The 13,448-nt window shown below is 41.4% G+C and overlaps 1 non-coding gene across 1 annotated transcript; it reads right to left on the minus strand.

Annotated features, from left to right (window-relative positions):
- Positions 1-2,630: 2,630 nt before the first annotated feature.
- On the minus strand, positions 2,631-2,737 carry LOC117308595 (U6 spliceosomal RNA). Its single transcript, XR_004522687.1, has one exon. It is a non-coding gene; the product is annotated as a U6 spliceosomal RNA (small nuclear RNA).
- Between the last annotated feature and the right edge of the window lie 10,711 nt (positions 2,738-13,448).

The following is a 13,448-nucleotide window of genomic DNA, read 5'->3' on the forward strand; positions in this document are numbered from 1 at the left end:
CACTTAAACATGGTTACAATTGTAAATTTCATGCTATGTATATTTTAACACGCACACACACACACACACACACACACACAGCCTGGTAACAACATTCCTTCACTTCCATTTGCCTGAGAAATTCTTTAAACCTTCAATTCAATTCAAACTTCAAAATTTGGCTGCCACCCTCCCTCCCAGGACTGTATTAACTCCTAATTCCCTCTCCCACCTGAAGCTCTGGCCACATTGTTAGTTGCTGTGTTCCAATATTTCCCTGCTCTGTCCTCCTTCACTTTTTGGCATTTCCTAAAGTTGTTCCCTTTACCTGGAATGACCTTCATTCCTCCCCATCTCCACTTTAAAATCCCATCTATTCTTCAAGAGTCAATATTACCTCCTTCAGGGTTGTAACCTCAGTTCCTCTATTTCAGTACTCTTCACCATAGGCTTTGTTGGGATTTTTTTCACATTTCTGTCTTTTTTGAAAAATTTTAAACCCTCTGAATGCTCTCTCTCTCTATATATATATTTACAATCAGCCACAGAGTTTAGCCTGTAGTAGGTAATAAGTAAATGTTTATCAAATGAATGAAGCATTCTTCACAAAAGAGGTCCTCAATGGGAAAACTGAGAAAACTTTGGTCTATTTTGATCTTCCCAAAAATCTCAAAAGAAATTGAAAGCACTAAATGTCCATTAACAGATGAATGGATAAAGAAGATGTGGTATATACATATATACAATGGAATATTACTCAGCCATAAGAAAGAATGAAATAGTGCCATTTGCAGCAACATGGATGGACCTAGAGATTATCATACAAAGTGAAGTAAGTCAGGCAGAGAAAGACAAATATTATATGATATCACTTATATGTGGAATCTAAAAAAAAAAATACAAATCAACTTATTTACGAAACAGAAACAGACCCACAGACATAGAAGACAAACTTACGGTTACCAAAGGGGAAAGGGGAGGGGGAGGGATACATTAGGAGCATGGGATTAATAGGTACACACCACCATATATATAATAGATAAACAACAAGGACTTACTGTATAGCACATGGAACTATATTCAATATCTTGTAATAATGTACAATGGAAAAGAATATGAAACTGTACACCTGAAACTAATACAATATTGTAAATCAATTATATTTGATTTATAAAAAAAGAAATTGAAAGCATTCGATGAAATTTTGCAAATTTCTGTCAATGTTTTATATATCCTGGCCACTATGGTGAGCAAAATGACATTCAGAATAAGCAGAATTTGTCTGCAGATGCATTTCTTAAGAGATTTTGTTTTGTTTTGTTTTTTTGTGAACTAAGATTTAAGTGTCATATGATGCAATGTGTAATGAGCAGTTCCTCTGAAAACTGCACTTTGTTTATTCACAACCGCTTTAGATGTATCAGGTAAACACACCTGAAAGCCAATGTAGAACGTGAGCAGATGGGAAAGCAGTTAGTCATTTGCTTACTGCTTGGTTTTGAAAATGATGCCCTTGCTCACGTAAATGGTCAGTTTAATAAATTCAACTAAAGGCAATAAAAGTGTGATTTGGGTGGTAGGGGGAGTATTACATAAGATATAAACTGCATATTCAAAGAACGCAGTGGAACAGGCCTTAAATCATCTCCTGTGAAACAGGAAGACCTCCTTAGCAGAGTGTTTTCTAAAAATACAATTAGAAAAAAAAATTTGTTTTAAAGTGAGTCAGGAAGTAGCCATTAACTCCTAGAAAGTGGTGACTTAGTGGGAGCAGGGGAGGCAGACTTGATCAGGAATAATATGTAGTAGTTGGGGTCCAGGTTACCACCCTGATATTACTCAGTCTGGGATCCTTTATTTTTTATTAAAAAAATTTTTTAACATCTTTATTGGAGTATAATTGCTTTACAATGGTGTGTTAGTTTCTGCTTTATAACAAAGTGAATCAGTTATACATATACATATATCCCCATATCTCCTCCCTTTTGCGTCTCCCGCCCACCCTCCCCGTCCCACCCCGCCAGGTGGTCACAAAGCACTGAGCTAATCTCCCTGTGCTATGCGGCTGCTTCCCACTAGCCATCTAGTTTACATTTGGTAGTATATATATGTCCTGGGATCCTCTATTAAGTCAACCTTTCAGGAGGTGTTGTTTTGAGATGAACATGAATGCAGACAGTACTATGGAAATAAAGGATATTAGAATTAGTGAGAGCCAAAATAAGATGGTTTTGGGGGCCGCGCCACACGGCTTGCAGGACCTTAGTTCCCTGACCAGGGGTTGAACCCGGGCCCACTGCAGTGAAAGCCCTAAACCCTGGAGTCCTAACCACTGGATCGCCAGGGAATTCCCCAAAATAAGATCTTTTTGTTTTGTTTTGTTTTTGGAAAACAGACATAAATGGCTCATTTATTAAATATTTTACTTAGTAGAAGAACAAAATAACAGCACTAACAACAAAAATTTAGTCTTAGATTTTGCTTTGTGCATTAAACACTTATTGCAGTTTTGAAAATATATTTTAACATTTTAGTGCTTTCTATAGATTTTTAAAATAATTTTCATTATACAATTAAACTTATTATGAACTGTAATAACGAGCTTTAACACAGATGCAGTTTGTAAGAAACATTCATAGCTAGTATCCATCAAAAATATGGAATGCTTCACGAATGTGTGTGTCATCCTTGCGCAGGGGCCATGCTAATCTTCTCTGTATTGTTCCAATTTTAGTATATGTGCTGCCGAAGCGAGCACCCAAAATAAGATCTTTAAGAAAATAATTGAAACAAAAAAACACAACATAGATACAGAAAAATGCACAAGTCGCAACTGTTATAAGATGAACACACCTGTATGACCAGCACCCATCTCAAGAAAGACAACAGTACCAGCACTCCTGAGGCCCCCTGATGTAACTGTAACCCCTCTCTCCTCACTTCTAACGGAATATACTCGCTTGCCTACTTTTGAACTTTATATCAGTGGAATCACTCAGTATGTAAAAAAAAAGATGTTAAAAAATAAAATTATCAAGTTCAATATGAATAAGAAGAAGCATTTTAAAATATGCCCATCCACCAGTTTGGTTTAAGGGAGGGTAGAGACGAGAAGCGCGAGAGATGACCACTTACATCCTCATGGATTTGCCGGTGATGCTGTTGTTGGGATCTGTAAGTGCTGATAATTATGCCACACAAGCCGCCAAACGAATTAAACTTTTCAAGCTGGTGGATGAATCATTCGCTTCATCCATTCAATCTGAAAAGGCAGCCTGCAGAAGCCCATTTGGTCTTAGCATGTGGATGGTAAAACCTGGCAGATTCCTGAGCTCTGAGCTAGCGTCACTCACAAAATGGGCTGTAAGAAGCTAATTAGGCAGGGGGGAAGGAGGGGGAGGGATAAAGTGGGAGATTGGGATTGACATATACACACTATTAAAATAGATAACTAATAAGGACCTACTGTATAGCACAGGGAATTATACTCAATACTCTGTAATGACTTATATGGGAAAAGAATCTAAAAAAGAGTGGATATATGTATATGTATAACTGATTCACTTTATTGTACACCTGAAACTAACACAACATTGTAAATCAACTATACTCCAATAAAAATTTTTTTAAAAGTAGTTAATTCCGTTTGATGGGTCCAATCAGAGCATTCTTTCAAATGCATAATGTCCATGTGATTACAGAACTAAAAGGCCCCATGAAGGATGCAGGGCTAATAGCTGAGTAAAATAGGGATCTGTTAGCCAAAGCAGGGAACGATGGCTACTGGGGAGAAAACCACAGCGTCTGCCATGATGTCATCGTCAGGATTGCCATTACATAATCACAGTGACAGCAGACAGCCCAGCTCTTGGGGGCTGAAGTGGTAAAAACCCACAAAAGGGTGTTCTCTGTTTATTTTCATGGGCGGGAAAGAACACTGTCCCCCCGCAACTCCAGGGGGAATGTATGAGATTCTTAGGGCTGCTATAACAAAGTACAGAAGCCGGGTGGCTTCAGACAACAGAAACTTGTTGTCTCACAGTTTTCTGGAGGCTAGAAGTCCGGAATCAAGGTGTCATCAGGTCCATGCTCCTCTGAAACCTGTTGCGGAGAATCCTTCCTCTCCCCTCAGCTGTCAATCCTTGTGTTCCTCGGTTCCTTGGCTTGCTCTGTAGCACATCAGTGCCTCACATGGCTTTCTCCCCTTGTGTTCAGTATCTCTTCTCTTCTTCTAAGGACACCAGTCATATTGAACTAGCGGACCACCTTCCTCCAGTATGACCTTATCGTAACTTGACTAGTTGCATCTGCAATGACCCTATTTCCAAGAAGGTCACATCCCGAGGTACTGGAAGTTAGGACTTCAGCTGGGGGATCATTGGAGGCATTTCTCCTCACAGGCTTTGGGGGCTGCAGAGCTAGAACTGGAAAATGGCCTTGGATAAATACTTGCTGTTTATCTCTAGGCCATGAAATACCACTCAAAAGTTTATGAGGGACATAGTTAAGAGCAACAGGGAAGCTGGTAAATCTTGAAACTCTAGAGCTGGGTATGAATCCAGTTTTGCCATTACTGGTAATGTAATTAGTTTCCCATCTGTAAAATAAGAAGAGCAGTGACTGCAAACGGGTATTAAAAGAGGCAATTTATGTAAAGTGCTGAGCTCCACATTGGCCCGTACTAGGCTCTCAACACTGAGAGCAGACTGATGCCTCAGTTTTCTCAGAGGGTTAAAAGGTAGGGGGCATATTTTCATGCAAGACATTGCTAGCAATTTTGAATAGATGGGACTTTGTTTCTTAACAGGTTTTTTCTTTTCAAAATCTCTCTTCATCCTATCATTTTGGGGATGCTTAATTTCTTCCCCCCATCTACATATGTAACACTCTTACATTTTCTTTTGCCGTATTCTTCCAACTTCAAACTTATCTCTAACACATGAATTAGAAAGTCTATTAGCTTGATATTACTGTGGTTTCTGCAGGTCCTATAGAACTGAAGCCAATCTGATAGGCAATAAGTCAGGTCCCCAAGGTTGGAGTTAAGCAAGGACAAAAATTACTACTAAAGAAAATTTCAGCGTGTGTTTGGAAAAAAAAAAAGGCCAGAGCAAAATTTTCAATCTGAAGTGCACACTGAATCCATGATATAGTTTAGAAATCTAATTATAACAGCTGCCATTTATTGAGCAGTTACTATGTACCAAAGGTAATTCTAAAGATTGTATATATTTTAGTTCATTTACTTTTTACAGCAACTCCATGAATTAGGTAGTGTTATTAGCTGCATTTTACAGATCGGGAAACTGGAGCAGAGGGAGGTTATAGAACATGTCTAGGGTCACACAGCTGGTGGAGTTGTAATTGAAGGCAGTCTGACTTTAGGGCCCATGTGAATAGCTACTATGCTATTCTAGCATTTAAGCAGGAAAGCTCATGGTGAGTCTGTTGGGATCTGGGCACCCAAGCTGGGTGTGTTCCTTGCTCACCTGTCTGCAGTGTGATTCCTCAGTGTTAGTTAACCTCTTCTAGACAGAAGTTTACATGCCATCCATGCTGAACTTCATGGAGTTTGGCTCAGGATCCTTCTCTCTTTCAGAGCATGCTAGCTGTGTGGCTGCTGGTTACACGTTAAATTATCCCTGTGAGAAAGTGTGCTGGCTTTCCATGGCCCGGGAGGTAAATGAGCAGAGTCAATGATCAGCATCAGTAAGGTCAGACTTGGTAGTTACAATGAACTAGAGCTCAGTGTAGCCAATGGAATCACCCAGTCATCCACAATGAATGCCAATGAACGAGTACACGAGTATATCCCATAGACATCTGTGTCTACTGAGTGTCAGTTATCATGCCGGGTAGGGGGCTATACGGGTAAACAAGACATAATTTCTGAAATCTAGGCAGTCATGGTTCATGGGAGAGGCAGCTAGAGAAGTAAGTCAGCAAGGAAAGCACAAGGAAATGATGGCCTTAAAAGTTGGGATAAAATACCACAGAAGTACAGAGGTTGGAGAGGAAGGCAAGAAAACAAACGAACTTTTCAGCTGTGCCTGCCACAGTGCAGATGTGTCTACCAGGCAGAGAAGAGAATGGTGTGCTTCTCAGTTGGTATCCCTGAACCTTGTCTCAGAATCATGCAAGATACTTATTAAAGAAGCAGATTCCCAGGTCCCACTCCAGACTTTTGAATCCAAATCCTTGGGGTTGTGGTCCAAGAATCACCATTTTAAAGGAGGCTAAAATTTGCTATCTGCAGTGTCATGCTGCATGAAATCGAGGGTTCTGACAGTGGCTGTTCTCTGCAGGTTTGGGATTGGGAAGGAGAGTGTTTTGAACAGAGAGTACAGAGAAAATGGCAAGAAATGACACATTAAGGGTGAATTGAGGGCTTCCCTGGTGGCGCAGTGGTTAAGAATCCGCCTGTCAATGCAGGGGACAGGGTTCAAGCCCTGGTCCGGGAAGATCCCACATGCCGCAGAGCAGCAAAGCCCATGCGCCACAACTACTGAGCCTGCGCTCTGGAGCCCGTGAGCCACAACTGCTGAATCCTGTGTGCCTAGAGCCCGCGCTCCGCAGGAGGAGAGGCCACCGCAATGAGAAGCCCGCGCACCGCAACCAAGAGTAGCCCTCGCTCGCTGCAGCTAGAGAAAGCCAGCGCGCAGTGGCGAAGACCCAATGCAGACATAAATAAATAAATAATTTTTTTTTAGAAAAGGGTAGATTGAGGCCAGATTTTGAAAATTGTTAAGTAAGGATGTTGGACTTCACCTTGCAAGCAATGGGGCCCCAGGGAAGATGCTGAAGCAAGGGTATGACATGGTCAAATCCTGGATTTGGAATGGGTGAGAGGAGAAAAGCTAGGAAGCATGATTAGCACACTCTTAAGATAGCCTGCTGATAGGGTGACCAGCCAAAGCAGGCCCAGTGGAGTGTTTCCTTTTAAAGATAATATAAGAATGTTGCAGAAAACAGAAGGGAGATGAAATTATCCCATGATTTACCAGCGTATTAGGTGTCTTGCACATAGTCAGTGATTGATAATATTTGCAGGATGAATAACTAACGATTTAGTCAGTGCCATCGTGTGCCAGCCCTGTGCTGAACGTTTTACATAAATTACCTTACTTAATCCTCAAGACAATATGGTGAGATCCCTATTACATTGTACAGATGAGAAAAACTTAGTCTTAGAGAACTTAAGCAACTCACCCAAGGTCACAAAGCTAATAAGCAGCAGAGCCGAGTCGCAAACACAGACAATCTGATGCCAGAGTTCGTGCACTTAACCATTAGGTGCACTGCCCTGCCAGGCACAAGGGCATTTCCTCATGGTGTCTTCTTATGTGCATATATTTTACATAGTTATCATCATTATGTATAAAATTTTATATCCTATTATACCCAAAGCGTTCTGCCATGTTATAAAGTGTTTTCATCAGTCTGGTTTTTAATGGGTGTCTGATCATCCACTGAATGGAAACAGATTACCAATTTTACTCACTCTCTTCATTGTTGGTATTGTGGTCTTTCCTCCGTTTTTACTTACTAGTGAAAACATAATATAGCAACAAACATGTTCATGCATATACTCTTTTCCATATATAGAGTTATTCCCATAGACTAGATTTCTAGAAACAGAATTGCCACCGGATCGAAGGCCTCATTGCAACTATGAGCGCTTGATTCACATTTTGCCAAACATCGAGTTGGAAATGTTTTACCAGTTCCTGTAGTCACTGTGCCTCATACGGCCCCATGCAGAGTATGAGATTATCAATTTCAGCCCACCTTCTTTGCATTAAGCATCACTTTAAAAAAATCCCTCTTATTTAAAATGTTTAAAACGATATATTATGTGTAATCTGCATTCGTTTGATTACTAGTAGGGTTGCCTATTTTCCCATATCCATGATGAATTACATTTCCTCTTTTGAGAATTATCTGCTGTGCATTTCACCTGTTTACCTTCTGGAGAATTTTTAAGAGCCATTTCCCAGGTAGACTATCCAGATTTGGGGAAGATATTGGGGTGAGAGGATGAGGGAGAGTGGAAAGACAGGATTTGAGAAAATCTTCATCACTGATTGCTAAAATGGCCAAACACCTTCTCAAGATCAGAATCAACCTAACTATCAATAACTGGGAAGATGAAAAAATAACCCCTCTTTCCTTAGATACAAATTGTGCTGCACCAATTAAACAATTGGTACATAGACAAAGTTAAACTCAGAGTGTTAACTTTCTTCTAAAGAAAGACAACGTTGATGAGTGTGTGCAGGATTCCCACTGAAAGGCCTAAAGTATAGAACTGATACACTTAATTATTCCTCAGTTTTAGAGAACAAAGTCTAACCAGTATTTCCCCAAAGTGATCTGCCTACCACAGGTGTGCTGATTTAGGTGGTACCTGAATGAATACTGTTTAACAGTTATCTACTTGTTTTAACATGTATTAGGAAAAATATAACCTGCTCATCAATCTGTGTGGTTTCACAGATATGATTGCAAAGAATGGCACAAAGTTTAAAAAAAAAAAAAAGCATGAATCAATTGAAAGAAGCAAATAATTGTACAGGTGATGATACTTGGTTAGAACAAAAGGTTGGCATCCTGGTAATTAAAGTTGTGGAAACACAGCTTTACATCACCATCACTGATACACATACTGAGTGTCCATTATATATCAGATGCTGTGCTTGGGGCCAAGGATACAGAGATAAAGGAATGTGCTTCTTCTTCTAAGAGTTCACAGTCAAGGCAAGAGAAGACGTGTAAACTGGTCAATGTGGGAAGTCTGTACTGTTGGGAAGGCAGGGTATACACAAAACAGCCAGAAAATGATAGACAACAGTGGTGAGTTAGAATGAGACCAACAGCAGAGGCTACATATTGGCATATTGCAAATATCTTTCTGCTTGTTTCCTTTCACAATGTTCTTGCCTGGCAAGATGAAACCAAAATTTTCCTTCCTCCCTTCTTTCTCTCCTTCCATTTTTTTTTTCTTCTTATCCTCATTTTCTCAGACTACCCCTCTAGTTCCAGGTTTGTTTTACATGCCACCAAATTGCTTGCTCAATAAACGAGGCACCCAGGATATCCAGGGGTGTGCCACAGGGCATTCGAGAGATAAATTATGTGTATGCACCTGGTACAACAGCCTCAACTGGTAAATCAAGTCTGTTCTTCTCACCCTGATGATTTCCTTTTTAAAATTCATCTTGGAGGAAGTTGTGTAACATTATTTTCCACTCAGCTTTGCGTAACCGCTGGCCACCTTGAGGGCTGTGAGTCCTGCTGGCTGTGGGGATGGGGGAAGGGGAAATATCCCTGGGTGATGGTTCACCAGTTATAATCGATAACATGACCTTGAAAGGATTATAGTGACCTTGAGAGGACCAGTGAGATGTGTTGTTAGCAGCATCCCTGAATAGGTGTGGGCACCTGCTATGAGCAAGCTGCCATGTAAAGTATTCTGGGAATGAAATAGAGGCACAGAAGTCTCTGCCCTCAAGGACCATACAAAGAGGCTGGCTGGAGAAATAATTATATATATACGAATGATAGCACTAATTAAGGGAGCATGTGATAAATACACAGGACATATACAGAAGAAAGATCATTTCTGATATGGGAGATCTGGGGAGAACAGAGGTTTGAGCTTTTTCGAATCTCTATTCTGATTGACTGAACAAATCAACAAATGGGCCTTGGGGGAATCTTTGGATGAGATTTCAATAGACACAGAGAGAAAATGAGGGCATATGATTAGAAGTGGGCAGAAAGAGTGGGGAAGGAATAAACCAAGATGTGAAGAGTGGAAAGCGCATGATTTATTTGGGAGACAAGAAGTACTTGGGTACATGAGCAGACCAGGCTATGGTGGAAGTTTACTTAGGGCACTTGTGGGTGGAAAGCCTGGAAGGTAGATAAAAGGACCCATCTCAAGGGTGATGGGGAGCCATTGGCTTTTTGTAGGACCTGTGAGAGTGATATTACATTTGTTCTTTGGGAACATTATAGTGACAGCTGTTCAGAGCAGGGTTGGGAGAGGAAGAAACTAGAGATAGGAAACCAGTTGGGCAGCTATTGCCATAGCCAGTTAAGAGCTAATGAGGGCCAGATGAGGGCTGTGGTGATGAGAATGAGAGAGAGGCAAAGGATGCAAGAGGCATTTTGGAAATAAAATTACCATGTCCTGGCAACTGGTTGGATCTAGAGGGTCAAAGAGAGAATTGGAAGATGCCTTTAATGTGGAGGCTGGAGGAGAGTAGAAGTGCCACTAATTGAGGTAGAATTGCTGGTTTCTGAGGAATGTTTGGGAGTCTCCTTCATCTATGCATGGGTTTAAGCAAAACAGGGCCTGTTTTTGATGGAACCATTCATCACTGGCTGTGCCTGGAGGAACAGGGGTGCTAATGGTTAACAGTAGACAAACTGCAATTTTCTGATGATGAGAAGAAACTCATAGACAGTAGGAAGGAGGACTTGGAAGTGCTTAAAACACTGCTAGGTATCGTTCTTGTGACCTGAGAAATGAGCATCTTCAACACTTTTACCCCTGTGCTTGCTAACTCTGTGCCCAGAGCCCTGTGATTTCAGATTCTCCTCTTGGAGCTGTTCACCAAGGCCACAGTCAAAACTGACCGGTCCTAGTGCCCCTTGTCTCAGGGCCCTGATCTCTGTTAGGTGGTAGTCATCTAGGAATTCATTCATTCATTCAAAAAATAGTGAGCGTCTTCCATGGCCAGGCACTGTTCTAGACATGTCATTGCTAAGATTGTAGCAGCAAACAAAACAGACAAAATCCTTGCCCTCATGGACCAGCATTTTAGTGGGGGAAGCGGATCATGAGTAAAACAAATAAGCAAAAGATGTGTTAGACAGTGGTAAGTGCTATGGAGAAAGATAAAGTAAGAAAGGAGGCTAGGAATTGTTGGGTGGGAAAACTGCTGTTTCAAACAAGGTGGTTAGGCCAGCCTCACTGACAAAAAGACATTTGAGTAAAGACTTGTAGGAGAGGAGAGGGTGAGCCATGGTATACTCAGAGAAGAACATTCTAGTTGGAGGGAACAGCAAATACAAAACCCCTGAGTTAGAAGCATGCCTGAAGTGTTTGAACGATTGTAAGGAGGCCAGCAGGGATGGAGCAGAATGAGGGAGACGTGGAAAGTAGTGAACAGCCATGTTTGAAAGGACAGCCCACCCTTGATCACTACATCTTAGCTGGGATCTTCTGCAGATGATGCCTGAATCATATAGAGTGGCCCTAAAAATGGGAAATTTAGTCACTGGGAAGGAGACGTACTTGGCCAACTTTTACATGTGGGTGGAGCTTGCTCTGCAAAGAACCAAGTCAATGTCTGGGCACAGGAAGGAAGAAAGAGGTTTTTGGTCCGAAAACACCAAAGCTTTTGTTCCATTTGGTAGAGGTGACGCCAGTGATGGAGTTCCCCCTGCCCCCCTTCCTTGTACCGTTATGGGTGGCAGGAGGCCTGGGCTCTTCTTAGCAGTCTTGGCAAAGTTGATACACATCAGTATTACGCAAAATGGATAGATTCTAAAAAGATAAGAATAAATTATTCTAAAAAAGTATCTTTTTGTTTGACTCTTTGCATTAGAAGTTGTGTTTAGTTTATAGTTCAGATTTTTAAAAAATATACCAAACTGCAAGGTGGGGCTGGGAAGAAGAAAACCACGCAAGCCATAGTCCCTCAAATTCTATACTTAAATTCCATCTCCATGGCAGCTGGCAGCCTCTGACTATGTGCAACCGTCACAAGTTCTAAAGAATAGCTTTGGAGATATAATTCTTCACTTATCTAAAAGCTGCATTTACTTAATGAAGAGGTTTATTATATCTCCCCCAGAGCTATTGACCATCAAATTGAGGAGGGGGTTGTTTTCCTTTATTTCTCTGAATTGGGCAACTCACTGGTTTCATTTTGGCTGGGAGCCAAAACCCTTGCAAGGGCAAAGACAAACACAGGAAGGGGGAGGGGTAGAATAGGACAGAAGGCCTTGCCCATGGTGGAGTCATATGAACTTGTACATCAAAAGAGCAGTCCTAGCTTTAAAAGACTGTGGCACTATTCATGAACCCGGTGACTGCCCAAGAAGGAACAGAACTGCTTGTTGTCACCAAAGATAAAAAGCTGCAGCTGGCTCCTCTACCCCACCCCCAGTACAGCTTAGATCCCCACTACACAGAAGGTGGAGGCTTTGACTCCACTTGGGCTCATTAATTGCTGATAAATGGCAGACCCATAAAACAGGACAGACAAAAGGAAGTTGGCAAAGGGGGACACTATAATTTCCTTTTGGAGACTGCTCTCAGACCTCCTTTCATTCTCTTCATTGTATATCATTTGCTTGGTGATAAGATGTCCTTGCCCTTCACCTTAATGTAAATGAAGTTAATCAGATAATATTAGTCCTTAAACAGATTCCAGAGTCTCTACTCCAGCAATTCCCAAAGTGTGTCTACCCCCTGGAATCCTAATTCCATATGTGTCAATAGACCTCATGTAGAGAAAAAAGGCAGAGGCTCCTTAATCAAAAGAATGTTGAAAATGCTGCATTTAAACAATATTGAACCAGTTTTATTTACTGCAAGACTCCCTAGAACTTGTAATATTCCTCAAGAGCAAGTAAGAGATATTGTATCCATTTCCCATGCTTGGGTCACCCAACCCATTTTCATGGGAAGCCCAGGGAGGTTACAAGAATTACCTATGGTCAGAACTAGAATCAGAAGCCAAATAACTTGACCTCTCCAGATCTTTTCATTTGCCTAGAAAAATACAGAGCATAAAAAACTGAAAACAGAGGTATTCGTGAACCATTATGGCAAAGGAAAAAGTGAATGTCAGATCAAAACGTGGGGAAGTCAGTCTTGAATCAGTCTGTAAGTGAAAGATGCCAAAGGCAGAGTGTGAGGAAAAATCTAGAAGCCAAGGATCAGGGTCAGGTAAGGCTACAGAAGGCAAGGATTGTTCACTTACTCCACAAGTCCTTACTGAATGTCTATAATATGCCAGGCATCATTCCAGGGGTTGGGGATACAGAGGTGAACAAAGGCATGTCTGTTAACGGCTGCTCCGGAGGCATGCTCACTTGGTGCTCTACCTTAAAGGTGCTTCTAATGCACCTCCTGTCCCACTTAGCTAGCCTTTCCCTTCACACTGGATAAGGTCTAGGTTCTGCAGGGTGCAAATGAGCAGCTGCTTGCAAGTCTAACTTGCAATGACCAGGCAAAAGAGACAAACAACTCTATGGTTTGGAACGTCTTTTTGATGCTTTGATTATTACAGTGAAGGCAGAACAGGAAAGGGTTGGATAATCCTGGGCTCGGCTAACATGGATTCAGCTGGGCATGAAGCACGTGCTTCCATGAGGCTGACAGCCAGTGGCAGGGAGCCCTAGGATGAGGAGGGCAGGCATGGAGAAGAATCTTCGCTACTTTCCCCTAT

This window comes from Tursiops truncatus, chromosome 16 (genome assembly GCF_011762595.2).
Source record: "Tursiops truncatus isolate mTurTru1 chromosome 16, mTurTru1.mat.Y, whole genome shotgun sequence".
Taxonomy (NCBI): domain Eukaryota; kingdom Metazoa; phylum Chordata; class Mammalia; order Artiodactyla; family Delphinidae; genus Tursiops; species Tursiops truncatus.